Source organism: Pleurodeles waltl, chromosome 7 (assembly GCF_031143425.1).
Source record: "Pleurodeles waltl isolate 20211129_DDA chromosome 7, aPleWal1.hap1.20221129, whole genome shotgun sequence".
Lineage (NCBI taxonomy): Eukaryota > Metazoa > Chordata > Amphibia > Caudata > Salamandridae > Pleurodeles > Pleurodeles waltl.
Genome location: NC_090446.1, coordinates 1,338,110,719 through 1,338,137,542, shown reverse-complemented (window position 1 = coordinate 1,338,137,542; position 26,824 = coordinate 1,338,110,719). Strand labels below are relative to the sequence as shown.

At 47.8% G+C, this 26,824-nt stretch overlaps 1 long non-coding RNA gene across 1 annotated transcript in view; it reads left to right on the top strand.

Annotated features, from left to right (window-relative positions):
- LOC138246269 (uncharacterized) overlaps positions 1-26,824 on the top strand; it is a 99,573-nt gene that overhangs the window by 30,724 nt on the left and 42,025 nt on the right. Inside the window, exon 2 of the long non-coding RNA XR_011194256.1 lies at positions 18,307-18,383. This is a non-coding gene — a long non-coding RNA (uncharacterized lncRNA). The remainder of the gene's footprint in view (positions 1-18,306; positions 18,384-26,824) is intronic.

The following is a 26,824-nucleotide window of genomic DNA, read 5'->3' as shown; positions in this document are numbered from 1 at the left end:
TCCCCAGTAGCTCATGGAGCAAGGGGGAGACTTCTGGTTCCGAGCTGCCTTTTCTCCAGGACTCTCGTATTACCTGTCTGATTGCGGCGTAGGCTATGAACCCCCCCTGACCCAATTCGTGTTTATCGGCTAATGATCCATATGATTGAAGTTGCCCTTCTTGGTAAATGTCTCCAAGTGTGTGTATTCCTCTCCTGACCCAAGCGTTCAGACCCAGCGTGACCGCAATATTTGCCAGCGATGGGTGTGCCAATAGTGGTATCCTGGGGGAGTACTGCGGGTCTTTACTGTTTCGCAGTACATAGCGTCCCCAGGCCCAGTGTGCTGTGGTCAGTAGCATATTACTTGTGTGTCTAGGATTTGTCCGATTCATGAGGTATTGCAGAACTTCCGTTCCATCGAGATCAGCCAGCGCCTTCTGTGCTTCCGCTCCGGTGGGATTTCCCAACCAGGTGGTTATCCATTGTATATGGGAAGCTGCATAATACGCTTCATACTTGGGGGCGCCCAGCCCCCCTAGTTTAAGTGGCTGGGTTATTTTTGCTAATGCGACGCGTCTGCGTCCCTTGCCCCATATTAGGTCTGTTAATAGGCTATTCAGTTGTTTAAAAAAGGAGCTCGGCAATGTTAGGGGCAATGCCCTGAAATAATAGAGGAGGCGCGGGAGCACTATCATCTTTGCGATGGCAATTCTGCCCATGGGAGACAATGGGAGTGAGCACCAGAAGGGCAAGGAGCCCCTAGTTGATCTGATCACTTGACCAAGGTTGCCATCTCTTAGGTCTTGATTGTCATGAAATATATTTACGCCTAGGTATTTGAATGTGATATAACACCATTTCAAGCCACCCAGGCTTGATTGCGTTCTGAGAGTCTCGGGGACCGGGTGTAAGGGGAATATACAGGATTTTGCCCAGTTAACTGTTAGCCCGGCTACCTCGCTGTATTTTTTAAGGAGTTCCAGCAGGCCCGGGATGGCCGTAGCATGGTCACGTAGAAAAATAAGGGCATCATCTGCATATAAGGAAACTATCTGGTGCGACTGGCCATCAAGGATGCCCCATATGGGAGCCATTACACGGAGAAGGGCGGCCAGGGGCTCGATGGCTAGTGCAAATAGGAGTGGGGATAGTGGACATCCTTGCCTGGTGCCTCTTCCAATGTTGAATTTTTCGGAAATCGTGTCTCCAGTCTTGACCCTGGCCACCGGGCCAGCGTATAGTGTTTCCACCCAGCCGATGTATGTTCGCCCAAAACCCATTCGATTGAGTGTTTCTATTAAGAAAGGCCATCCCAGTGTATCGAACGCCTTTTCAATGTCCAGTGAGACTGCAACTTGCAGCTCATCATTCGCTGGGGAGTTTCCCATCAGGCGTGACAGATTCCTGATGTTGCTGAAGGTGCTGCGCCCGGGTATGAAGCCTGCCTGGTCCTGATGGACCAGTTCAGCTATGCGCAGTAGCAGGCGGTTGGCTAAAATCTTACCAAGTAATTTACAATCAGTATTTAGCAGTGATAATGGCCTATATAAGCGAACATCTAGAGGGCCACGGCCCGCTTTCAGCAGTATTGCTATCAGTGCTTCCCGGCATGTGTCGGGGAGCTGGTTTCGCTCTAGAGCCTCCCTTAACATTATTAGGTATGGTGTCAGAATCTGGGGTTGGAACGTGGTGTAGTATTCGATGGGAATACCATCGCTACCAGGTGCTTTGCCATGCGTTAACTGTTGTAGTGCACGCTGGATTTCAGCTATCTCTATTGGTCTGTCTAAGTCTGTCGCGTGGGCAGCAGATAAACGAGTCAAGGTGATACCACTGAAGAAGTCTTTTAGTTGAGCGTTAGTGGGAGGTGGACGTGGTTGATACAGTGAGCTATAGTACTCTCTGAAAGCATTATTTATCTCTGCCTGCGTGTTTACTATCGACCCAGATTCCAGGCGAATAGCCCCAATGGGGAGATTCCGGCGTTCATTGTTTATAAGCCATGCTAATAATTTGCCAGATCTGTCACCTTCAGCGTGTGTACGAGCTTAATAGTGACGATAGTCGTAATGCCTGAGGCGGCTATCTGCGTCAGTCCATTTAGAGCGCATATCAGTAAATTTCGCAAGGGTTATGGTGTCTTTAGCAAGTTCGCATTCAGAGGTTTGGATCTCTTGTTCCAATGCTCGGAGATCGCGCACTAAAGTCTGACGTACTCCGACTGTGGTTGAGATACATACCCCCCTTATGACTGTCTTATGTGCGTCCCATTCAATAGCTCTAGAGCTAGTTGTCCCAGCATTCGACCTAAAATATGCTGATATATGCGTGGCTATGTCCTTCCTGAATGTCGGGTCTTGTAATAATTGCGTTTGCAGCTGCCAAGTTGGAATACATGAGCGGGGCTTGCCCCATCGGATTTGTGCTTTGAGTGGGCAGTGATCCGAGAGTACCCTGGCAGAGTACTCTGCATTCATTATTTTGTGTGTTATGTCCCGTGAGGTAAGGATGAGGTCTATCCGGGTATACAATTGGTGTACTGGGGAATAATAAGAATATTCTCTTTTATGTGGATGCAAGTGCCTCCATATATCTGTCAGCCGGCGTTCTTCTATCCAAGTACCTAAAGCTTGGGAATTTTTCATTGGGAGGGTGGCCACTAATGGGGGATGAGATCTATCTTTATCGACGTGTGGGACGCAGTTCATGTCCCCTTCCCAGATGCATGATGTTGTTAGGTCGTTGGTTAGTTGTGATATTGTTGTTTGTAAGAATTCACCTTGCTTAATATTAGGGACGTATAGTCCATTTATCGCGAGCTCCTCCCCGTCCAGTAGCCCTTTTAATTGTATAAACCTACCGTCCTTGTCTTTTATGCTATGTTGTACTGTGAAGGGGACCCCCGGGGCAATCCAGACCAGCACCCCTCTAGCAAAGGATGAGTCGCCAGCGCTGTATATTGAGCCCGACCAGTGTTTTTCCAGCCGGGCAGCCTCCGCAGTTGTAATGTGTGTTTCCTGCAATATTGCTATGTGTGTATGGTGGCGCTTTAGATATGCATGTACTCTATGACGTTTACTGGCACCGGCCATGCCCTTCACATTCCAGGTTATTAAATTATATATAGGTTCCTTGTTCATTGCGTTGTGTGGGAATTGGTGGGTGCTGTCTAATCAGTATTAGCTCGAGCCACTCCATCCCTCAGGACCCCCCCGTTCCACCTGCCCCAACCAACCCCACCCCACGCCCAACCATCTCTGGCGCGTCGAGGAGGGAAAAAGCATCCCATAGTGGGTTAAGAGAGAAAGATAAAGAAAAGAATATTCCAACCAAAAGGATATTACGGACAATGTCCGTTCGTTAGACAAAGTGGCACAACCGGTGCCTAAGATGACTTCCGGGGAAGTCAGGTCCATTCGGAAACCGTTCAGGTTTTAGGGGGTCGTGGATGGACGAGGTCGGGCCCTTGGGAGGCCCACCGTCAGGATACGACTCTGCCTCTGCTGGCCCAAGCGCATTTGTACAGTTTATCAAGGATTCAGTCATTGATTCTTAAGTTGAGGACTGTTGTCCACAGAAGATTCCAAGGAGAGAGCCCCAATAGTGAAGGCGGGCTGCACCTCAGTTGTTGCCGCCGCCCGGGTGGGACCGCGGGCACCGATCTTTTCCTTTTAAAGTTCGTCTGCCGATCGTGGGGGTAAGGTCTGGGCCCACTAGCAGTGGGGAGGGAGTAGGGCTTGTGTCGCCCCCATGTGAGGTAGTGTCGTTAGTGTCCGATTCACTCCTAAGGTCCATCATCGCACGGGCAAAGGAGTTAGTGTCTTTTAGTGTTTGTGCTTGGTGTAACGCCATTTGCGCTTTTGTGGGGCGAGAGGACGTTTTAGGTTTTTTCCTTTTCTTTCTGGGGCAAGCGGTAGTCCATTCTTCGGTAGGTGTGTCTTCTTTGGTTGGGTCTACCAGACCTTTTGCGTGGATCCATGTCCATGCATCTTCAGGTGTGGGGAACATTAGGGTTGTCTCGTCCGTTACTATGCGTAGTCGCGCTGGGAAGATGAGGGAGTAGGTAATGCCTTTTTCTTGCAGCAACTGTTTGACCTTGTTATACGCTCCTCTTCTGCGCTGTACCTCCATAGTGTAGTCAGGGTAAGCTGTGACCCTACTATTTTCCAGCTGGATCTGGTTTGACGTTCTGAAGCATTGGAGCACCAGGTCTCTGTCCCTATAATTCAGGAAGCGTGCTATTAGTGGTCGAGGCGGAGCTCCAGGGCGGGGCGGGTTGTTCGGGATTCTGTGCTCCCTTTCGATCACTGGTGTTGTACCAGGGGACTGTTCTGTAAGTATGTTTTTCAACCAGGACTCCAAAAACACCTCTGCCTTAGGGGATTCCATATGTTCTGGGATTCCGAGGAATCTGATGTTATTGCGTCTGGAGCGTCCTTCAGCTTCTTCCGCTCTGCGTTGTAATTGAGCTATGTCCAGTTCCATTTGTTGCATTTTAGTTTTCATAACCAATACTTCTGGTTGGATGGTTTTCAGGGTCGTTTCAGTGTCATGGACCCTTTCTGTTAATTTGCGGTGGTCGGCACGTAGCAGTGAGACTTCCAGTACTGCGGCGTCAATTTTCCCTTCCAGCGAGGATTTAGTGTCCATTATTGCTTGCATTATTTTATCGAATTGGAGGGAGTGCGTGCGGAGTGTTTCAGTGAGTTGTAGGGAAGTGTCCGATTGCTTGTCTGGATGTCCAGATGGCGGGGGAGGATCACCATCTCCTAGCGGCCCTGTCTTGGGGTGTTTTGGTTTGACCATGGTTCTTTGAAATCTTGCACTGAAACGTTCCACTGGGATTAATGGACAGGTGTTTGCTGGGGGTCCGCTTATACCTCCGGTCTCTGCCCAACACGATATTCGTTTCAGACGCTTTCCAAATTAATAAGGGGTTCCATTGCTCATGCTATTGTTGGTGTTCATTTTGATGTTGTTTGCGCCTCCATGGGTTGGGGCCCAGTGTGTTTCATAAGTGCCCCTGGCAATGCGGCAGCGGGCCCCACGGCCCGTACGAGGGGCTCAGCTAGATCCAGCACACCATGCGGTGCCCTGCGCCAGGGCGGGGGAGGCTGTTCATGAACCGAGGCCAAGGGAAAACCTGCAGCTATGATTATTGAGGGCTCCAACGATGATATCTGGAGGCTGTGGAAGGCCGTTCCCCAGGTCTCCCTCATTGGGGGATTTAGGCCATGCACGTTGGGTCCGGGGCTCTCATGTGGCACCGTGGTGGGGGACGATGTTTCTCCCCCCGTGGGTAGTTGAATAGGCCCCAGGCATTCAGTGTAGGTATAAATCACCATCGATCATCCTACGGGGACCAGCCCGGGTGGGGCGCCCTCTCAAGGACGAAGGGCGTCTCCCGTTCCCCAATCCGGGCGGCACGTCGGGGGACGCTCGTCAAGGTACGAGGCTGCCGGGCGCTCTCCCTACCTCCTCTTGTTTCGGCGCACAATGTGCACGAGTGATGGTCCCGCGTTGGGGGCAGGATGAGCCCGAGCGTCTGGTGCTAGCATCCGCCGCTCCCTATCGTTCCTCGAGGCGTGCGGCCGGGCCCAGCCCGGTTGGGGTGCTCGCTCTGGAGTGAGGAGCACCTCCCGCTCCCCAGTCCAATCGTCGGGACAAGGGAGCTCGTTGAGGGGCGAGGAGGCCGGGCGCTCTCCCTACCTCCTCTTTGTTCGGCGCGCAACGCGCTCTAGCGATGGCCGCGATCCTCCGCTATGGCGGCCGCTTCGATCCGCGATCGCCGGATCCACCACGATGGCCGCGCCTTCCGGAACACCGAACTCCTGGAACTTCTGATTATACCCGGGAGTGGTTGCGCTGTAATCCCAGGCGCTTTGGGTCACAGCAGGGCACAGGATTTTGAAGAAACGGTGGGCCGAGAGCGGAGCTCTAAGATTAAGCTACCGCTCCGGCCGCCATCTTGGCCACGCCCCCCCACGCCCGATTGACTTAACACAACAGACAAGTTACTGCAACATCAACAACCAAGTGTCTTCTACAGTTGTTCAATACTCCGGACCACGCATGGTCTGTATACCAACAACCACGTGGGCAATTTTGAGCACAAAGCGCCACACTCAATTGAAGTACAAATACTTACCTACTTACACTCTTGGAGTATGAGGACTCTACATTGGAGTACACAAACTCCTTATTACTCACAAACATCACAATTCACCTTCCTAATTGACATAACCATCAAAAACGATATTTCCAAACTGAGACGAAACCGTACTATGCTACCCAATTCTGTGAGTGTGCCAAGCCTTATATATTTAATGACATGTATAAGGTAACCATCCATTACCCATGGAGGTCAACTTGAACCTTTTGACACTGTTAGGAATTTGATAACATCCTAAACAACATGCAGCATCAATTCAAGGCAAACTTAAACAATTGCATTTGATTATAGAGTCATTAATTTCCACACACCATGACCCATGTGTCCATGAATCACAACACCAGTTTAGTGAAGGTCAATCATTTATTACACAGATTAACAATACTAAAGTTGCGAAAATCATACGAAAATCCTAAATGATACATGTACCGAAAGAACACAGGCTGACCGAAACGTCTTTAAAAAAAACAACAAAAAAAACTTTAATCTAACTAAGGCATATAGGGCCGTATTTATACTTTTTGACGCAAAACTTCGCTAACGCAGTTTTGCGTCAAAAAAATTAGCGCCGGCTAACGCCATTCTGAAGCGCCATGCGGGCGCCGTATTTATTGAATGGCGTTAGCCGGCGCTAGCAGACCGGCGCTGCCTGGTGTGCGTGGAAAAAAACCACGTACACCAGACAGCGCCGGCGTAGGGGGGAAATGGCGTATGGGCGTCTTAAAATGGGGCAAGTCAGGTTGCGTCGAAAAAATCGTCGTAACCCGACTTGCGCCATTTTTTTTCGACGCCCATCCCCCATCAACATGACTCCTATCATTGTAAAGATAGGAGTCATGCCCCCTTGCCCAATGGCCATGCCCAGGGGACTTATGTCCCCTGGGCATGGTCATTGGGCATAGTGGCATGTAGGGGGGCACAAATCAGGCCCCCCTATGCCACAAAAAATAAAAATAAAAATACTTACCTGAACTTACCTTAATGTCCATGGGATGGGTCCCTCCGTCCTTGGGTGTCCTCCTGGGGTGGGCAAGGGTGGCAGGGGGGGTCCCTGGGGGCAGGGGAGGGCACTCTGGGCTCATTTTGAGCCCACTTGTCCCTTAACGCCATCCCTGACCCAGGCGTTAAAAAGCGGCGCAAATGCGCCGTTTTTGGCCACGCCCACTCCCGGGCGTCTCTTTTGCCCGGGAGTATAAATACCACGTAAAGGCCTGGGAGTCATTTTTTAAGACGGGAACGCCTCCCTTGCATATCATTAACGCAAGGAAGGGGTTCACGCTAAAAAATGACGCACACTCCGGGCACTTTGGCGCCCGAAGCGTCTAACGCCAGAGTATAAATATGGCGTTAGTTGGCGTTATTTCTGCGTCGAATTTGCGTCGAAAAAAACGACGCAAATTCGGCGCAACCAGAGTATAAATATGGCCCTAAGCATCAAGCACTCAAGAATAACGATTCCAAACAACAATAAAAGAATGTGGAAGATAGAATCTGAGTACATTTAGTTAACACAGATGAATTAATACACATTCAATTTCATTTGAACCAATTTTGAATATGACATCCTAAACTATTACACTAATTGAATGTGCATGTTGGGACATGCATGCAAAAAGAAAGAGACAAAAATTAGTTTTGGAAAAAAAAACATTCAGCTAGGGTGCTTGCCAGAAATGCAGTAGGATTTGATTTCTAGAAGTGAGAAAACATAAAAACCTGCAAAAAAGACAAATGCACATTTGTTTATACCTCTCCTTAATGGATTAGAACAGCAAGCAGCAAAGTCTTCATCGGGAGAGCATCTTCAGTCTTCTCTTGATCAGGACATGAACAAGGGACACAGTTTAGTAATGTTTGGCCTTATTGTATCTGAACCGTTAATGACAGAAAGCCAAGCATAACGCATCATCTCACTAGCAGAATAAAAAGAACATCTGAGCAACTGAACAACTGACAATCTGAACTTACATCATCTAAACATTGCTATATTAAAACCGTAGAAAGCAACTAGCTAGAATACATTTGGACTGTATGGGGTGTTTTAGGTCATATCCAATGAGCTCCACGTTCCAAAAGTAGCTTTTCATTTTCTGCATTCATGATTGGACCATCTTCTTTTGCCGTCAGTCACCAGTTTCTTCAGTAAAATAAAGATGTTGCAGTTTATACGTGAGCACTCAAGATTATTGTTCTTAGGTAGACATTGTTTCATCCCAGGAAAAGCAAATTAAATGTTACAACAGTGGAACATAACTTTCTCACAATATGAGAATTACACATGATGTTGAATAACGATCTGTCTAATATAATTTAGAGCAGTTTCTGAAAGGTCAGTAAACAAAATGAACAATAAAATTCTAGAAACTGCAGAGACAGAAACATTACACAGGCTTTTAACTCCTTCGCTGCCAGGCCTTTTCCCTCTCCTGTGCCAAGCCTTTTTTTTTGGCTATTTGGGGTACTTCGCACTTAGGCCCTTATAGCTTTTTGTCCAAATAAGCTATCCACGCCACATTTGCATCCTTTTTGTCCAACATCCTAGGGATTCTAAAGGTAACTAGAGTTTGTGGGTTTCAGTGGAGGAGACCAAGAAATTAGCCAAAATACAGCTAAAATGTTATTTTCAGAAAAATAGGAAAAATGGGCTGCCGAAGAAAGCATGTGTTTTTTTTGCCCCCTGAACATGGCATTAACAAAGGGTTTGCGGTGCTAAAATCACCATCATCCCAGCTTTCAGGAACAAGCAGACTTGAATCAGAAAACCCAATTTTTCAACACAATGGGTGTGAAACCAATGCACGATCCTGGACAGCCAAATATTTCTGAAAAGTAGACATAATTCTCAATTCAACAAGGGGTCATTTGTGTAGGTCCTCCAAGGTTTTCCAACAGAAAGTAACAGCTAAAATAAAAAAATATTGAAATTGAGGTGAAAAAAGTGCCATTTCTGTCCACTTTTTCTTCTAACTTTCTTCAGCTATGGTAGATTTGTTTAAAGCAATATACCATTAGATCTGCTGGACTCTTCTGGTTGCAGGGATATATAGGGCTTATAGGTTCATCAGGAACCCTAGGTACCCAGAGCCAACAAAATGAGCTGCATCTTGCAATAGGTTTTCATTGTATACCGGGTATACAGCAATTAATTTGCTGAAATATAAAGAGTGAAAAATAGGTATGAAGGAAACCTTTGTATTTCCAAAATGGGCACAAGATAAGGTGTTGAGAAGCAGTGGTTATTTGCACATCTCTGAATTCCGGGGTCCCCGTATTAGCATGTGAGTTACAGGGCATTTCTCAAATAGGCTTCTTTTTCACACACTGTCTTACATTTGGAAGGAATAAATGTAGATAAAGACAAGGGGCAATTACGCTTGTTCTCCTATTCTGTATTCCCCCCAAGTCTCCTGATAAAAATGGTACCTTACTTGCGTGGGAAGGCCTAGTGCCCGCGACAGGACACATCACATTTTTACATTGAAATCTGACGTGCCTTTTGGAAAGTGCCTAGCTGTGGATTTTGGCATCTAGCTCAGGCGGTACCTAAGAAAACCTTCCAAACCTGTGCATTTTGTAAAAACTAGACACCTAGGGGAATCCAGGATGGGGTGACTTGTGGGGCTCTCACCAGGTTCTGATACCCAGAATCCTTTGCAAACCTCAAAAGTTGGCAAAAAAAAAAAAAAAACTTTTTCCTCACATTCCGGTGATGGAAAGTTCTGGAATCTGAGCAACAAACTTCCTCCCACCCAGCATTCCCCCAAGTCTGATAAAAATGGTACCTCACTTGTGTGGGCAGGCCTAGTGCCCGCGACATGCCCCAAAACACAATGTGGATATACCACATTTTCCCAAAGAAGACTGTCGTGTTTTTTGCAAAGTGAGTAGCTATGGTCTTTGGCCTCCAGCTCTGCTGACACCTAGGGAACCTAGCAAACCTATACATTTTTTGAAACTAGACATCTAGGGGAATTTAGAATGGGGTGACTTGTGGGGCTCTCACCAGGTTCGGTTACCCAGAATCCTTTGCAAACCTCAATTTGGCAAAAAAACACTTATGCCTCATGTTTCGGTGATAGAAAGTTCTGGAAGCTGAGAGGAGCCACAAATTTCCTTCCACCCAGCATTCACCTCCAAGTCTCCCAATAAAAAATGGTACCTCACTTATGTTGGTAGGCCTAGTGCCCGGAAACAGGAAATGCCCCAAAACACCACGTGGACACATCAAAACAATCAAATACAAAATACCCGCTCTTGTGGTGGGCACCTGCGTTTTTGGTCCTGGGCTCAACTGCCATTTAGGGAAACCTACAAACCCAGACATTTCTGAAAACTAGACACCCAAGGGAGTCCAGAGAGGTATGATTTGCATGGGTTCCTCAGTGTTTTCTTACCCAGAATCCTCAGCAAACCTCAAACTTAGCTAAAAAAAAAAAAACATTTTTCCCACATTTCTGTGTGGGGTCACCGGACCGGCACAAATTTCCTACCACCCAATGATCCCCTCAATCTTCTGATAAAAAAATGATACCTCCCTTGTGTAGGTGCGCCAAGTGCCTGTGACCAGGAAGAGCCAAAAGCTTGTCGAAATTGAAGGGGAACTAAAGCGGGTCCAAAAGGGCAGTTTGGGGAAAATACATTTCTAGGCTGACAAGTGGGGCAGAATTGTCATCGGTATAGATGACAGTGCTGGGTGGTAAGAATTTTGTGGATTCCTGCAGATTCTGGAAGGTTCCATCACAAAAATGTGTGATTTCAAGCAAAGCTAGAGGTTTGCAGGGCATTGTGGGTAAGAAAATGTTGTGGGTGCATGTGAAGCACACCACCCTGGACTCACTTAGATGTTTAGTTTTCAGATGTGTGTAGGTCTCGTAGAATTTTCTACATGGCAGCTTCACAAAGTCCAAAACGTGCAGCCCTCACCCTTCCAAGTGGTACGACTTTGAGAATTAGACAAGGTATTATGACCCAAATGTAAACCCACAATTATCAAATGTCCTCTTGCTTGCCGTTGGGAAAAGATCTTTTATTTGCGGGGAGAGCTGAAAGACTGTTACCCCTTAAGTTGGGCTGGGCAATAACCCTGATGTAAGAAGTTGCCTCTGTATATACTATCTCAAAGTGAGCGATAGTGTGCACAGAGTCCAAGGGTTCCCCTTAGAGGTTGATAGTGGCAAAATTAGATAATACTAATGCTCTATTTTGTGGTAATGTGGTTGAGCAGTAGGCTTATCAGAGGGTAGTGTTAAGCATTTGTTGTACACACACAGGCAATAAATGAGGAACACACACTCAAATGCTTAACTCCAAGCCAGTAGGTTTTTATATACAAAAAATATATTTTCTTAATTTATTTTTAGAACCACGAGATTCAAATTTTAGGTAATTACATAAATTGCAAGGTACTTCACCCAGGTAAGTATAGAACTTTGATTTAAAACAGTAGTACACACAGTTTTGGTTAAAATGGCAAATAGCTATTTTAAAAGTGGACACAGTGCAAAACTCACCAGTTCCTGGGGGAGCTAAGTAAATGTTAGTTTCTCAGGTAATTAAAGCACTTACCCAGTCAGTCTCCTGGGCATAGGCAGCCCACCGTTGGGGGTTCAAGGCAACCCCAAAGCCACAGCACCAGCAACACAGGGCCGGTCAGGTGCAAAGGTCAAAGGAGGGCCCAAAACACATAGGCGCCTATGGAGAACAGGGGTTCTCCAGTTCCGGACTGCTAACAGGTAAGTAAGTACCTGTGTCCTCGGGGAGCAGAACAGGGGGTGTTTTGTAGAGCATGGGGGGGGGGGACTAACGCACACAAAACACACCCTCAGCGGCACAGGGGCAGCTGGGTGCAGTGTGCAAAGTAGGCGTCAAGTTTTGTATTGAAAACAATGGAGGGACCCGGGGGTCACTCTGACGATGCAGGCAGGGCACAGGTGGGCTTCTCAGGCCAGCCACCGATAGGGCTAGGATGAGGGCTGCCTGCTGGTCACTCCTGCACTTGTAGGTGGTTCCTCTCGGTCCTGGGGGCTGCAAGTGCAGTGCTTGGTCCAATTTTTGGGTTCCTTTGTTACCAGGCAGTCGCGGTCAGGGGGAGTATCTGGATCCTCTCTGCATATGTCGCTGTGGGGGCGCAGGGAGGTTGACTCAGGTTGTCCACATCATTCAAGTTGCCTGGGAGTCTTCTCTGCAGTGTTGGTTTCTCCATACTCGAGCCGGGGGCGTTGGGTGCAGAGTGTGAAGACTCCTGCTTCTGGCAGGAAGTTGGAGTCTCTTTAAAGTTGGTTTCTTGTTGCTGTTTTGTATTTGTTACTGTAGAGAGCCACTGTCCTCTGGAGGTTTTTGGTCCTTTTGGTGCAGGTCAGTCCTCAGAGGTCGCTGGCCCCGCTGGATGCGTCGCTGTGCAGGTTCTTTGAGTCTGGAGACAGGCCGGTAGGGCTGGGGCCAAGTCAGTGGTCTCCGTCGTCTCTGCAGGGCTTTCAGGTCGGCAGTCCTTCTTGTTGTAGGTTGCAGGAATCTGATTTCCTGGGTTCAGGGTCACCCCTAAATACTGAATTTATGTGTGTGTTTAGGTCTGGGGGCAGTAGCCAATGGCTACTGTCCTGGAGGGTGGCTACACCTATTTGTGCCTCCTCCCTGAGGGGAGGGGGGGCACATCCCTATTCCTATTGGGGGGAATCCTCCAAAACCAAGATGAAAGATTTCTTAAGGCAGGTGTCACCTCAACTCAGGACACCTTATGGGCTTTCCTGACTGGTGGGTGACTCCTCCATGTTTTTCTCATGATCTCCTCCGGACTTGCCACCAAAAGTGGGGGCTGTGTTTGGAGGGACGGGCATCTCCACTAGCTGGGATGCCCTAGGGCGCTGTAAGAGGCATGAGCCTTAGAGGCTCACCACCAGGTGTTGGAGTTCCTGCAGGGGGAAGTGAGAAGCACCTCCACCCAGTGCAGGCTTTGTTCCTGGCCACAGAGTGACAAAGGCACTCACCCCATGTGGCCAGAAACTCGTCTGATTGTGGCAGGCTGGCAGGAACTGGTCAGCCTAACACTAGAAGTCAGACTGTTATACAGGGGGCATCTCTAAGATGCCCTCCGTGCATTTTTCAATAAATCTCACACTGGCATCAGTATGGATTTATTGTTCTGAGAAGTTTGATACCAAACTTACCAGATTTTAGTGTAGCCATTATGGAACTGTGGAGTTCGTAATTGACAGACTCCCAGACATATACTCTTTATGGCTACCCTGCACTTATAATGTCTAAGGTTTGGCTTGGACACTGTAGAGGCATAGTGCTCATGCAAGTATGCCCTCACCTGTGGTATAGTGCACCCTCTCTTGGGGCTGTAAGGCCTGCTAGAGGGGTGACTTAACTATGCCACAGGCAGTGGGTTGTAGGCATGGCACCCTGACACCATGTCGATGTAGACATTTTCTCCCCACCAAGCACACACAAGCTGTGTGGCAGTGTGCATGTGCTGAGTGAGGGGTCCCCAGGGTGGCATAATAAATGCTGCTGCCGTTAGGGACCTTCCGTGGCCACAGGGCCCTTGGTACCAGGGGTACCAGTTACAAAGGACTTATCTGTGTGCCTGGGCTGTGCCAATTGTGGAACAAAGGTACAGTTTAGGGAACAAACACTGGTGCTGGGGCCTGGTTAGCAGGATCCCAGCACACTTTCAATCATAACTAGCATTAACAAAAGGCAAAAAGTTAGGGGGTAACCATGCCAAGGGAGGTATTTCCCTACACCTGCCCATACTGGTTGGTGTAGGCTTTCCCTTGCATGAAATGGGCACAAAAAGAAAACCCTGGTGTCTGGGGGACAGAAATGGCCTAAAATAAATGTGCCCCCCAGGGGAGCGACCCTTGCCTAAGGGGTCGCTCCCCACCTGTATAAAAAAAAAAAAACAATTATCCTTGGTTCCTAGTGGCATCTGCCCTCCTTGGGGCCAGATCCGCCTAATTAAAATTGGCTGATCTGCCCCCAAGGGGGTGGGGCTGAAAAGGCCTTTACAAAAGTACCCCAGAGGCGCGACCCTTGCCCAAGGGGCCACAACCTATCATTTAAAAAAAAAAAAAACTCCCTGGTGACTCACGAGCATGCAGAAATGCTCAGAGACATGAGCCTTTCCTTTCCTTTCATGCCTCTCTGATTTCCCCCCCATCGGAAGAGATATGCAAGCATCTGGCTTGATGGGGGCGACCTGATTACACTGACGTCAGCAGATGTCACTGGGGCCCTATTAGAATTGAAGGATGTTATGATGTGATGTCTGTGTACGTGTGGGTTGCGTGGAGACGATGTAGAGTGTTGTGTGCCGCCCTACTATGTCTAGAAGAAGGTCCTGTGCATCTCCCCAACTATATACAAAATCTGAAACTCACTTTGCTTGGCTCCCTTTCTAATTTTCAGCTTTACATCAGAGATTCAGCTTAACTAGTTAGTGGGTGCCAAAGGATTTCCACTATGTCTTACACTACTAAGGCTTCAATTTCAGCTCAGCTCAGCATACAAAGGCTGTTGTAGCAAATATAAAATTTGCGTTCACCAGAGTATTTTCAACCATGCTGTCTATCTCCTTGCCTTGCTACAAAGCGTGCTATTTAAACAAAAAGGAATTGACCATTGTTCCCCACTGATTTTATCTTGGTAGTCATATAAGGCATCTCCACCACAGAGTACCTTTGTACTGTAAAACTTAGCGCATGGAAATTTTCCAATACATCAGCATTATTGTTGTTATTTTAGTCAATGTAATTATAATTTTGAACATTTCATCTATGAATGTCATTTCAGTCTATGCTGGACACCTGTGGGTGTCCTTGGTAGAAATTTAACACACCGGGCAGTTATAATAATCACAGTTTTGTATATATGTGTAAAGTATTTCTATAGCTCGATTCTAGCCAAAAGGCATTGGAGCAGTGTACGTGGTCAGAGGCCAGCTGAAAGTCAGCAGTTAACTGGAGAGGAATCTAAGTTATGGAAGGGGAATACATTGAAGTGTAGTGATTTGTTTTTTTTTAAGTGGTCAATGTTCTCTCTTTTCTAAACAGGTAGAAGGCAGAGTGAGGGAGAGTTAGATATCCAGAGAGAATGGTGAGACCAGATGTTGAAAACTGTCCTTGTTCGTCTGTGAGCAAGGTTTGTACTGTACTGTGTGTGTTGTTCGTAGCAAATACCAGGAATTCTGTCTTCATTGGGTTGATCACCCTTGCCACTTTTAGAGCTAAATCCTCCCCACATTAACCACATTCAGTCCCTTGGTTTTTTGCTGACCTCAGGGCCGAAAATCTGGACCTGGGGAAGAAACTATTCTCCATCTGATATAGTGATCTATAAAGTAGATAGAACAAATATAAACCAATAAGAAAGGCTCAGGCTCCAATTTTTTCCTCAGAATATTAATTCAGCAGCCAGTGGTCCCAGAGAGATTTTTTTTCTTGCCCCATGTGCTGCAGTAGTATGACCACTCCATCCCTGGATTTTATAAGAATCTCTCTTCATTTTTCAAGGGAAGGTTATCAAAATGTATTGAGGATTTTCTGAACTTTTAGACAGTTTCTCAGTTCTGTTTTTCTGAGTTAGTCATATTTCATTAGAGGGCAGGATCAGACTGGCCTACCTGGTGATCAGTCAGTGCCAGATGAGCTGGTCTGACAGGTCAACGTTTGTACCAGTTTTTTTTTTTTTTTTTTTGTTTTTTTTTTGCAGTTTGTGGACCTGTTTGCCTTCTGGGTCGGTTTACACTGTCAACTTCTCTGATTATAAAACAAACATTACCTGAAGGAAGCTTACATCATGCAGACTTCTGTACTTGTAAAGACACTCTGTATGACTCTTTTGCAAAGTTCAGAACTCCCCAAATTTGCAAACATCCAATTAACTAATGGTGGCCACTTTTATTTTCATTCCTGTGCCTGATCCCTGTCAGACGGTTCAGCATCAGTTGTATTGAACTTCCTTGCCCACCACACATTCCTACAATGGTCTTGTGGATTGTTAATCTGATTCTGAAATCGTTACATAATCAGTCTCTTATAACAGCCACTGGTATTAATTGATGGAAGCACACTTAGGCCCTCATTACCGCCATATTCTGAACGTGGCTGAAACGCTGCCACTGCCAGGCTCCCGCCACCAGAAAGCCTGGTGGTGGCGGCATTTCAGATCCGCCAGGGCACTCCGGATAATAAGTTGCATTCCACCAGCTTTTGGGAAATGAATGACTCTGGCTTCACCCCCCCACCCCCTCGGGGACCCTGCACTGCCCATGCACCTGGCATGGGCAGTGCAGGGGCCCCCATGCTCAGCCCTGTCGCGCTGCCACATTGGCGCCAGCTCCATTTGAAGCCGACGTCAATGTTCAGGCCCTGCCGGCGGGCGGAAACACTGTTTCCGCCCGCCAGCCCAGCGGGAAGATCATTATGTGGCAGGGGGGGGGGTTCTTTGCGCTGGCGGTCTTCTGTCGACCGTCGTCGCACATCTTGGCGGGTTACCACACAGAGATCATAATGAAGGCCATAGTCTTGTTAGTTCTGGAAAAATAAACACAGCTGATCCCATGATCATGTCGAATTTTAGACACATTGATGCCTGAAATATAAAAAAAACAATCGGTTTTCATGCCATTTGGAATCTCATACTCTGCTTAAAACTACAGTTAGGCTTCAAACCCAATGATAGTACTGAATCAACAGTTCTTCTTGTTGCAGAATTAATTAAAATCACCCTGGATGATGGTCAGTCAGCAGCATCGGAATTAGTTGAACTTTGAGAAGTGTTTGACACTTTGCCAGCAGAGCGGAGCTCACTGCCCACCCCTAAATTAGACAGAGTTAACAGCTTTTGGCACTCCATGCTCCGCTTGACGCATTGAGTTAAGCCAAAAACTCCACTAGCCCGGCAGCAGAGCGGAGCTCACTTGCTTATGTGCACTGCTGCTTTCTGATGGTTGGTGTGGAGCTGCTGCTGAGGGGGCTGCACCGGTGCCAGCTCTGGCTCCAGGCCCCTCTCTTTCATTGTCCGACTCAAGTACTCAGCAGCCTGGGGGCAGAGGGAGACAGAGCAAGGCTGCTGGCAACGGGGACCCTGGACCCAGACAGCATTCTGATCAGACCCCCGTTTTGCTTTCTCTATGTGCACACAGGTCCAGCACTGGGCATGGACAGGATTTGCCTATGAGGGGAGTTTTTGCTTGGAAAAAGAACTTGCAGTCGGAGCTCCACTTGAAAAGAACTTGTCTTCTCAGAGCCCCTGGGAAAGGAAGTGGTGTTATGGGTAGAGTGCTGAGGCCAGCAGGGAGAGCAGTAGACCAGCTGCTGAGTTGTAGTCTGGCAGCCCCCGCTAGATGAAGACGTGTGTCGCCTGAGAGAGTGCCTTAGAGCCCAGTGCAAGCATGGCTAGGCACTTTCTGAAAGCACCAGGATGCTGATGCTGAGCTGGTTTGATGCTGCTAGTGCTGGGCTCTAAAGAAAGGGCAGTCTGAGGCTGTATGCAAGTGCAGAGGAAGCGATAGCAAGGCTGATGCAAGACAGGGGTGTGCTTGGCCCTCGGTAGCAACTTCGTGAAGAATGGCATTTGATGAAGGGAAATGTGCAGGTGTGGTTGAGAGCAGCAGGTTCCGTGCCAGTGGGCTATGTCAGCACAAGAGGCCTAAAACAGCAGTTTTGCAGCTTCTGGCCATGTATATCACCCTGAATGCGCCCCATCTCTGAAGCGCTAAGCTTCAGTAAGTAGGGCAGGCGACATTCCACCACACTTTGAACTCCGTGGAATTTCACAAAGTTTTTAGCTAACGCTGCAGGATTCTGCAGTGTATAATTCTGTGAGCTCTGCCCACCCCTACGTCTGATGCGGAAACAGTCACTAAAACAAAGTGAAGTCAGTGTGCTAGGATGGCGCCTATATAGGCACTGCACACATCACAGCTGACGTGGAGCCATTCAGCACCTCCTTCCGGTGTACGGGGGCATTGCCAAACATTTTCTAGATCCACTCTGTTGCCTGGGAAGTATTATAAGATAAGGAATCTGTGGCTAGATAGGCTCTACCAAAGAAGGAGTTACCAAAGGTCAGTAGCTTATTCTTTAGTGGATCATGTTTTCCTTCTGCCTTTTGACTAACTGAGAACCTTTCTGCATTCCCTTACAGGCTGTTCCAGTCATGTATCATTCCGCATGTTGTTTGTTCTACTGGGAGTAAAGCTACTAGTTATGATTTTAAAATAGGTGAGCTATGCTTTTTTTCATTATTTGTACAACTGTGCTCCAACGTTATTGTCTTTAATTAAAGACTGGGTCATAAGAAAATTAAGTTGTGCCATCAACAGTCAGGCGGCCACACACATTAGGCATGCTGGGTGTGTATAAGAGAGAGGCATCCTTACTTTTTGCATCCATTTCTCTGTATTCGTCCTAATTCCTGCAGCGTTCTGGGGAAAAAAAATCTCGCCATGAATTCCCGAGCAGGAAGGTGGACCCTTGATAGGCACTAAGGGATTTATTCCCATTCCCCATGGTTTAGCTTGTAATAATGTTAATGCTGCATGTTTTGTTTCATTCCCAGCATATATATTGTAAATCTGCAAAGATTTCAGCAGGTTTTACGTGCCAAAATGCTTGCGGGGTCTCCATGTGGCATGTGCAATGGTAGTAATCGCTATGTAGGGGTAAACTCTTGTTTTCCCTCCTTTTATTAGAACAGCAGTTGGAATGGGGAGCTAAGTGCAGTCTGCATTGTCCCTGGAAACTGGAGAGAGGTACACTGAATGGGCCCAGTTGTATTTATCTGATGTCAGTGTCGAGCTGGCTTTGAATCACAGCATACAGTTGTTGTCCTACAGTTATGTGGTGCCTTGCATGTTTTGAAAAAGCTATGCCACCCTGCCATGTGCATTTAATTCCAGCTTGCCTTGTGTTTTCCTTCCACTGGACATCAGAGTCCTCAGGCGATGCGCTGTTTGTGCTATGCAGTTCGTCAGCAGAGTCCAGTTCAGACCTTTACTAATCTCTGTAAAATGCAAACTGGCCGCCAGTTACCAGACCCCAAGGTCATCATTGACTTGCAAATCAAGGCTCTTAGCATCCTAAAACACTATCATTGGTTTTACTTGAATTGGACACTTGATGTTTTGACTGGAGTTTTTGAGAACAGACTTTGCAGTTTTTCAACTGAAAACCTCATTGCGGAGGACAGGGCTACTGGTCTCTTATTCTTTAGTGACACAAATGTTTTCACCTATACAAAGAACCATTGCCTATACACATTTGTGGGTTGTATGTGTATGTGCTTGTTTCTCTGTAATTGGGTGTATTGTGGGGTCAATTGGACACTGTGTTCCTGCATGCACATGATGATTGATTATTTTTGTCAACAGTGAACAAGACTGCCTGCACATCAATGCGATGAAGACCTCCTCTCTAACATCAGTCTTGCATGGTAGAGCCTTTCCAATCCTATATTAAGTTTGTGGTAGATTTACCCTTTTAGAGTAAAGCCCACTCTTACCCTATATGTTTCTGGCCATGGCCCAGATACAAAACCCTTGTGACAGGGCTCAGACTTTAATCAGTCCAATGCCTTTACCAGGTTAAATTGGTAAGACTAGAGCTCACCTAATTTGGAAACCTGAGAAAATTGGACACAGAACAAATATGTAATTTTTCCTGATTGAGAGATGAATGATTCACTTGAAAAAGAAAGGTTGTTTCCAGCTTAGGTTTCCATTTAGCCACCAACAGGATGATAAATAATGTCCCCTCCCCTCAAGCCAATAACTTGTACAACATCTGGACACTGGGGGAAACTTTCACTCCAGTGTCCGACAGACACATTGTGTGGACCTGAGTAGTTGCTGAAGTTTGCTATCCTTCTGGATGTCTGGTTCTATGGAGACCCTTGCCCCATAATCTGTTAAAATAGGAGTCGTACTGCTTTGCAATGAGTGGAACTGGTTCCACTGGAAGCTCTACATAAGCCCCCGCTAGCACAGAAATTGAGACTACCCAGTAGAGGCAAGATCTCATCATATTATCTGGTCTATAAGAAGAAACCAATGTTATATACAATCATCAATTGGATCTTGCAGTTGTGGGGGTTGCTTTCCTGGAACATCCACAGTGAGTCTGCACTACCCTGACTGCTCTGTACCCTTAGACTACTTGTATCTGCCTTTTCAAATCCCAGATTAACCTGGGTCTATGAAGACATCACAGCTCTGCCATGAGGCACAGTATGATCATTTTCTATGTCCTTTCACAGTTCTTGTGATACTTTAAGTTGCATTTGGTTCCTACCCCTAAAGTCTATCTCTGACTGGGAACAAATTAAGGTTGGGGATCCACTGGGTGTTTCCAGTGCTATACGTACCCATGTGACATCAACCTGTAATTGCTGAGATATGACCAATTAAATATAGGTGCCCCAGAAAACATTGTAGTGCTTGCTTACACTACTACATCAGCTCCAGTTACAAATGTGAGAACAGTTGGGACCTTAACTAATCTATGGAAAAAATGTAAACTGGATGCCAGTTACCAGGCCCTGGGTCATCATTGACTTGCACATCAAGCCTCTTGGCATTCTAAAACACTATCATTGGTTTTACTTGAATGGGACACTTGTTTGGCTGGATTTTTTTTAGAAAGAACTTAGCAATGTTTAAACTGAAAACTTAGCAACTGGGTTGTCCATTTGTTAACCGAGAGCCCATTAAAACAGGGCTGGTCATAGCATAGTAAGATTGTTACATTGTATTCATTTGCTCGGACACATCTGTCTACTGACCTAGTAAATATTGTAGTAAAGTCAGAGTCCTGAAGTCCTCTAAGTTGATCTAAGTGCTGCGCCGTACAATAACACTTTACATTGAGTTAATGCAACAGCCTCAGATTGATTTTGCTTGTTCTGCTTTTCAATATGTATCATATATTAACCTTCTCATTTTGAAATCTGCAAACAAAAGTTCTAAAATCTCTAAACTTGGAAAGTTAATCACTGGTTGGACCTTCAGTTTGAATGTACTGTAAATGCTGTGTCTGCCTTTCTAGCCACAAACATGCTAGTGAAAACCTTGACCGCTCAATTTTGCTACCATTGGATTGCGCTCACAGAAATAATTTAGTGCATTTACTTATCATGAGCCAAGAGTTCATGTTTGTCTGTTACTGACCCCAGCTCGATTTGTCTCTTGTGCCATGGATTGGATGATCACTTATGCTTCTGTGAATCCTACCACAGCATGTGCCCTTAGGTCCTCAAAGAATGTGGCAGCCATGCTTGTACCAGGGATATCAGGCAAAGTGCTCAATGTTCTCGACCTTGCCCCAAGCCCCCTTCTTCGAGTGTGAAGCACAGTAAACACAAGACGCATAGGAAACAAAAAGGTAAGCCACCCTGATACTTTCCTACTCCCACAGGATTTTCTTCCTCAGAGCTGAAGTTGTTCATCATGGAGCCGGCCCAGACTTCTCAGAGTGACTTTGTTGGACCTGACCCCCGAGCCACCCTGATCTCCACCGGCTTACCATTTACTTTCCTGGGAAAAGTGATGCCTACACAGACTTCTTTGGAATGACGCAGTGGCATTCCTCAGTGCCAATTATGCCATCTTTTCCAAAGCATTGGTGCCATCTAGCTGTACAGCTTCCTGCTGATAATGTTTTCTGGGCCAATGTCATTCAGATGCACACCACGTGGACAGACGCTTGCTCTTCCAGACTTCATACTAGCTTGAGGTACATCACAGCCACCTGTGCCATGTCCAGTACTACAGCCACAGATAACATTGCCTCCACCTTTGGCGCTGGTCCTTGAAACTGCACCACAAAAGGAGGAGAGGCACAAACATATCCTTGAAGAGCAGGAATATAGCACCAGGATACATGATCTGTTTGGAACAGATTTGGACCCCTGGAACTTTTATCCATATGGAGGTGACGGCGTGACTAACTTAGAATGTGATCTGCAAGGACTATTGACCACAATGGATTCGACATTTCGCTTGAGATGGTGATGGACTTTCCTACTGGGCTTTTTACTCCAGAGTTGATCATTCCATACGATCATTAAAAAGGCAGTGGAGGTAGTGGATCTTCAACTCCCCACAGTAGAAGGAAGGACCATGGTCTTAACTGAGGTTATCCTCCTGACAATTCCTATAGCTGAACAATTACTGCCCTTCAATGATGCCATTCTGGTACCAGCCCTGGCAGCATGGGACAAACCTATTTTAGCTCCTGTGATTAATGGGCTGGTGGCTAGAGGGACTATTCCACTCCAGGTGATGCACCATTTCTTTCTTCTCATCTTTCAATCAATCACAGGCTTGTAAAACGCACTACTCACCCATAGGGTTTCAGGGCGATGAGGGTTTACCTCAGAGATTAGTCGAAGAGACAGTCTTAAGGTGCCTCCTGAACTGAGGCAGCGATGGTGACTGTCTGAGGTGCGGTGATAAGGTGTCCATCCTTTTGCTGCCAAGTATGAAAACTATTTTCCACCCGCTGAGGACTTCTTTATGTGGGGTACATTGGCGAGTGACTGTTGGAACGAGCGGAGAGGGCTGGAAGGGGCATATCAGTTGAGGTAGTTGGGTCCGTTGTCGTAGAGGGTTCCGTAGGCGTGTACGAGGAGTGAAGTTGATCCTTTTCTCGATGATGAGCCAATGGAGGTTTCTCAGGTGTTCTGTAATGTGTTCTTGGCGGGGATATCTAAGATGAGTTTGGCAGCGGCGTTCTGGATCTGTTGCAGTTTGTTCAGGTTCTTCTTGGAGGTTCCAGTGTAGAGGGCGTTAGCGTAGTCAAGTCTGCTTGTGACAAGGGCGTGTCTCACGGTTTTCTGGCAGTCTGTTGAATCCATCGGACGATCTTTCATAGAAGTCGAAGGATGTGGAAGCAGGTGGAGGCGACAGAGTTGACCTGCCTGGTCATGGTGAGCGTTTAGTCGAGGATGATGCCGAGGCTGCGTACGTGTCTTTTGGGGAGGGCGGTTTGCTGAGTGTGGCGGGCCACCAGGAGTTCTCCCAGGCTGAAGGTGAGAGTCCCATTTTTTCATAAATCTGTTTATTAGCATTTTATCACATCTTAATACCAAAGAAGAACAACTGACATACGAATAATTATCATTATGCAGTTGCAATGCACTTGAATACCCACATGGAATAAAAAGAAAAAGAAAAATGTCAGACGCCATAACAAAATGCAGCCAAGCATCTATCCCATCCATTAAACCATGCCAAACCCGAGCTCCCCCAGCGCATTATTGACAAATATGCAACACAGGAGTAAGATATGCTTACGTCAGGGACTCAAAGCATGAGCGTCCATGGAGAAATGATAAACAATTGCATGGTTCAACGAATCAGTCCGCAGTGTCATTTCATCCCCACCCATAGTTGAACATGGGTATTTCTAGCTGGCAGGCAAATATTGTAAACAGGTTACAAACAAACAATAACAACTGCTGGTTACTAGTCATACAGGCAACAAATTACCATTCAGATGCGTACTGACCGGCATGAGAACTAATCCATGTCAACCCAACATACCAGCGGAGGAGCAGAGCCCAATAGCGGAACCCGGCCAACATCACCCTTCAGCACACTGGTACTGCATCAAATCACGCCAACGGGCACACACCACCCCATCGCATTGCACTATTCCCGCAGCAGACGCCTATCCGCACTAGACCGATTCCTCCTCTACAGCGCCCCCACTCATACTCCGCGGTCGCAATAGCAACTCCTCCCAGCTAGCTGACAGCGGATATTTGTGCATCCTCAGCACCTCTTCACTTTTCAATGCCACTCACTCGGCCCCTGCCCACACCTCAAAGGAGCATTTCCAGGCCTGCACCGACGGAGGGCCCGACGCCTTCCACCTAGGAGTTACCAGACGCTTAGCCGTGATCAGTCCCAGGTCCGTAAATCGCACCTCCGCTCTATGCCGCTTGCCTCTGGGGGAAAAAGTCCCAGTATACACGCCTCCCAAGTGAACGAAACCCGCAGAGTCGTGCACTCCGACAGGCAGTCGACCACTGCTTTCCAATAGCAGCACAGTGGGGGGCAGGACCATAGCATATGGAACAAGTCCACAGCTGCACAAAAGCAGCTGGGACAAGCTGCATCCTGACGTGCAAAATATCTGTTCACTCGGGCCGGAGTGAGGTAGGCTCTGTGAACAACGTAGAATTGAATTAAACAAAATCTGGAGTTGCGGAGTATGTTAAGGTGGCCAGAAAGAGCTAACCTCCAATGTGCTTCTGGGATTGAATTGCCTGCATCCTCCTCCCAGGCCGCACACAACGCATCACACTCCAGAACAGTATATGTCAGCAACACGTCTGGGAACCAGCTAATCAAGTGCCGTCCCCGGCCCATGACCTGCAGGTATTGTATCAGCAAATGCGTGTGGGGAGCCACCGACACATCTCCCCACCTGGATCTTAGGTGCCTCAACAATGAATTGTATAGCAGAAACTGCCCTGATGTAGCCCCAATTCCTGAAGCCTAGAGAACAAAAGCAGCTGTCCATCCTCCTAAAGATCACCCAGCGTACACAACTCCACCTCATGCCACACGCGCAGCTCCGAGCCCGATGTAATCCTGGGGCCTTGTGGTGTGCCCAACAGCGCCAAGGCCGGCGCGAATGGGACCACCCACCCAGTGAGCCGGAGGGATCTACGAAAACAGCTATACGCCACCCTGAGGAACAGTTATCGCGGAGCTGGCACATGCGCAAGTGGATGAAATAAGTGCGAAACTTGCAGCAGAGACCAAGGACCCCGCTCAGATGCTGTATCGGCCAGCTGAAGGCCCGCCAGCCACCTGGACACCTACTGAAGCTGAGAAGCCAAGTAGTAGTTGTAAGGAAATGCCTCCTTAACATGGTTACCCCCTGACTTTTTGCCTTTGCTGAGGCTAAGTTATGACTTGAAAGTGTGCTGGGACCCTGCTAACCAGGCCCCAGCACCAGTGTTCTTTCCCTAAACTGTACCTTTGTCTCCACAATTGGCACAACCCTGGCACCCAGGTAAGTCCCTTGTAACTGGTACCAAGGGCCCTGAAGCCAGGGAAGGTCTCTAAGGGCTGCAGCATGTCTTATGCCACCCTGGGGACCCCTCACTCAGCACATGCACACTGCCTCACAGCTTGTGTGTGCTGGTGGGGAGAAAAAGACTAAGTTGACATGGAACTCCCCTCAGAGTGCCATGCCAACCTCACACTGCCTGTGGCATAGGCAAGTCACCCCTCTAGCACGCCTGACAGCCCTAAGGCAGGGTGCACTGTACCACAGGTGAGGGCATAGGTGCATGAGCACTATGCCCCTACAGTGTCTAAGCATAACCTTAGACATTGTAAGTGCAGGGTAGTCATAAGAGTATATGGTCTGGGAGTTTGTCAAACATGAACTCCACAGTTCCATAATGGCTACACTGAAAACTGAGAAGTTTGATATAAATACACACTGAGGCCAGTGTACACATTATTGTAAAATACACCCAGAACACCTTAGACGTGCCCCCTGAAAACATACCCGACTTCCAGTGTGGGCTGACTAGTTTTTGCCAGCCTGCCACACACCAGACATGTTGCTGGCCACATGTGGAGAATGCCTTTGTCACTCTGTGGCCAGGAACAAAGCCTGTGCTGGGTGGAGGTGCTTCTCATCTCCCCCTGCAGGAACTGTCTCACCCCCTTTGTTACAGTGCCACAGGGCATCCCAGCTAGTGGAGATGCTCGTCCCCTCCGGCCACTGCCCCCACTTTTGGCGGCAAGGCTGGAGGAGATAATTAGGAAAACAAGGCGGAGTCACCCACCAGTCAGGACAGCCCCTAAGGTGTCCTGAGCTGATGTGACCCTTTTAGAAATTCTCCATCTTGTGGATGGAGGATTCCCCCAATAGAATTAGGGCTGTGCCCCCCTCCCTCAGGGAGGAGGCACAAAGAGGGTGTAGCCACCCTCCCGGACAGTAGCCATTGGCTACTGCCCTCCCAGACCTAAACACACCCTTAAATTTAGTATTTAAGGGCTCTCCAGAGCCTAGGTAACTAGATTCCTGCAACCTGAAGAAGGACTGCTGACCTCAAGCCCTGCAGTGAAGACGGAGACGACAACTGATTTGGCCCCAGCCCCTTCGGCCTGTCTCCCTACTTCAAAGAAAACTGCAACAGCGACGCATCCAACAGGGTCCAGCGACCTCTGAAGCCTCAGAGGACTATCCTGCATCGAAAGGACCAAGAAGCTCCCGAACAGCGGCCCTGTTCAAGAAACTGCAACACTTTGCAACAAAGAAGCAACTTTTGAAGACCACACGTTTCCCGCCGGAAGCGTGAGACTTTCCACTCTGCACCCGACGCCCCCGGCTCAACCTGCGGAAAACTAACACTACAGGGAGGACTCCCCGGTGACTGCGAGCCTGTGAGTAGCCAGAGTTGACCCCCCTGAGCCCCCACAGAGACGCCTGCAGAGGAAATCCAGGGGCTCCCCCTTACCGCGACTGCCTGCTTAAAGGACCCAGACGCCTGGAAACCACACTGCACCCGCAGCCCCTAGGACCAGAAGGAACCGAACTCCAGTGCAGGAGCGACCCCCAGGTGACCCTCTGCCCAGCCCAGGTGGTGGCTACCCCGAGGAGCCCCCCCTGTGCCTGCCAGCATCTTTGAAGAGACT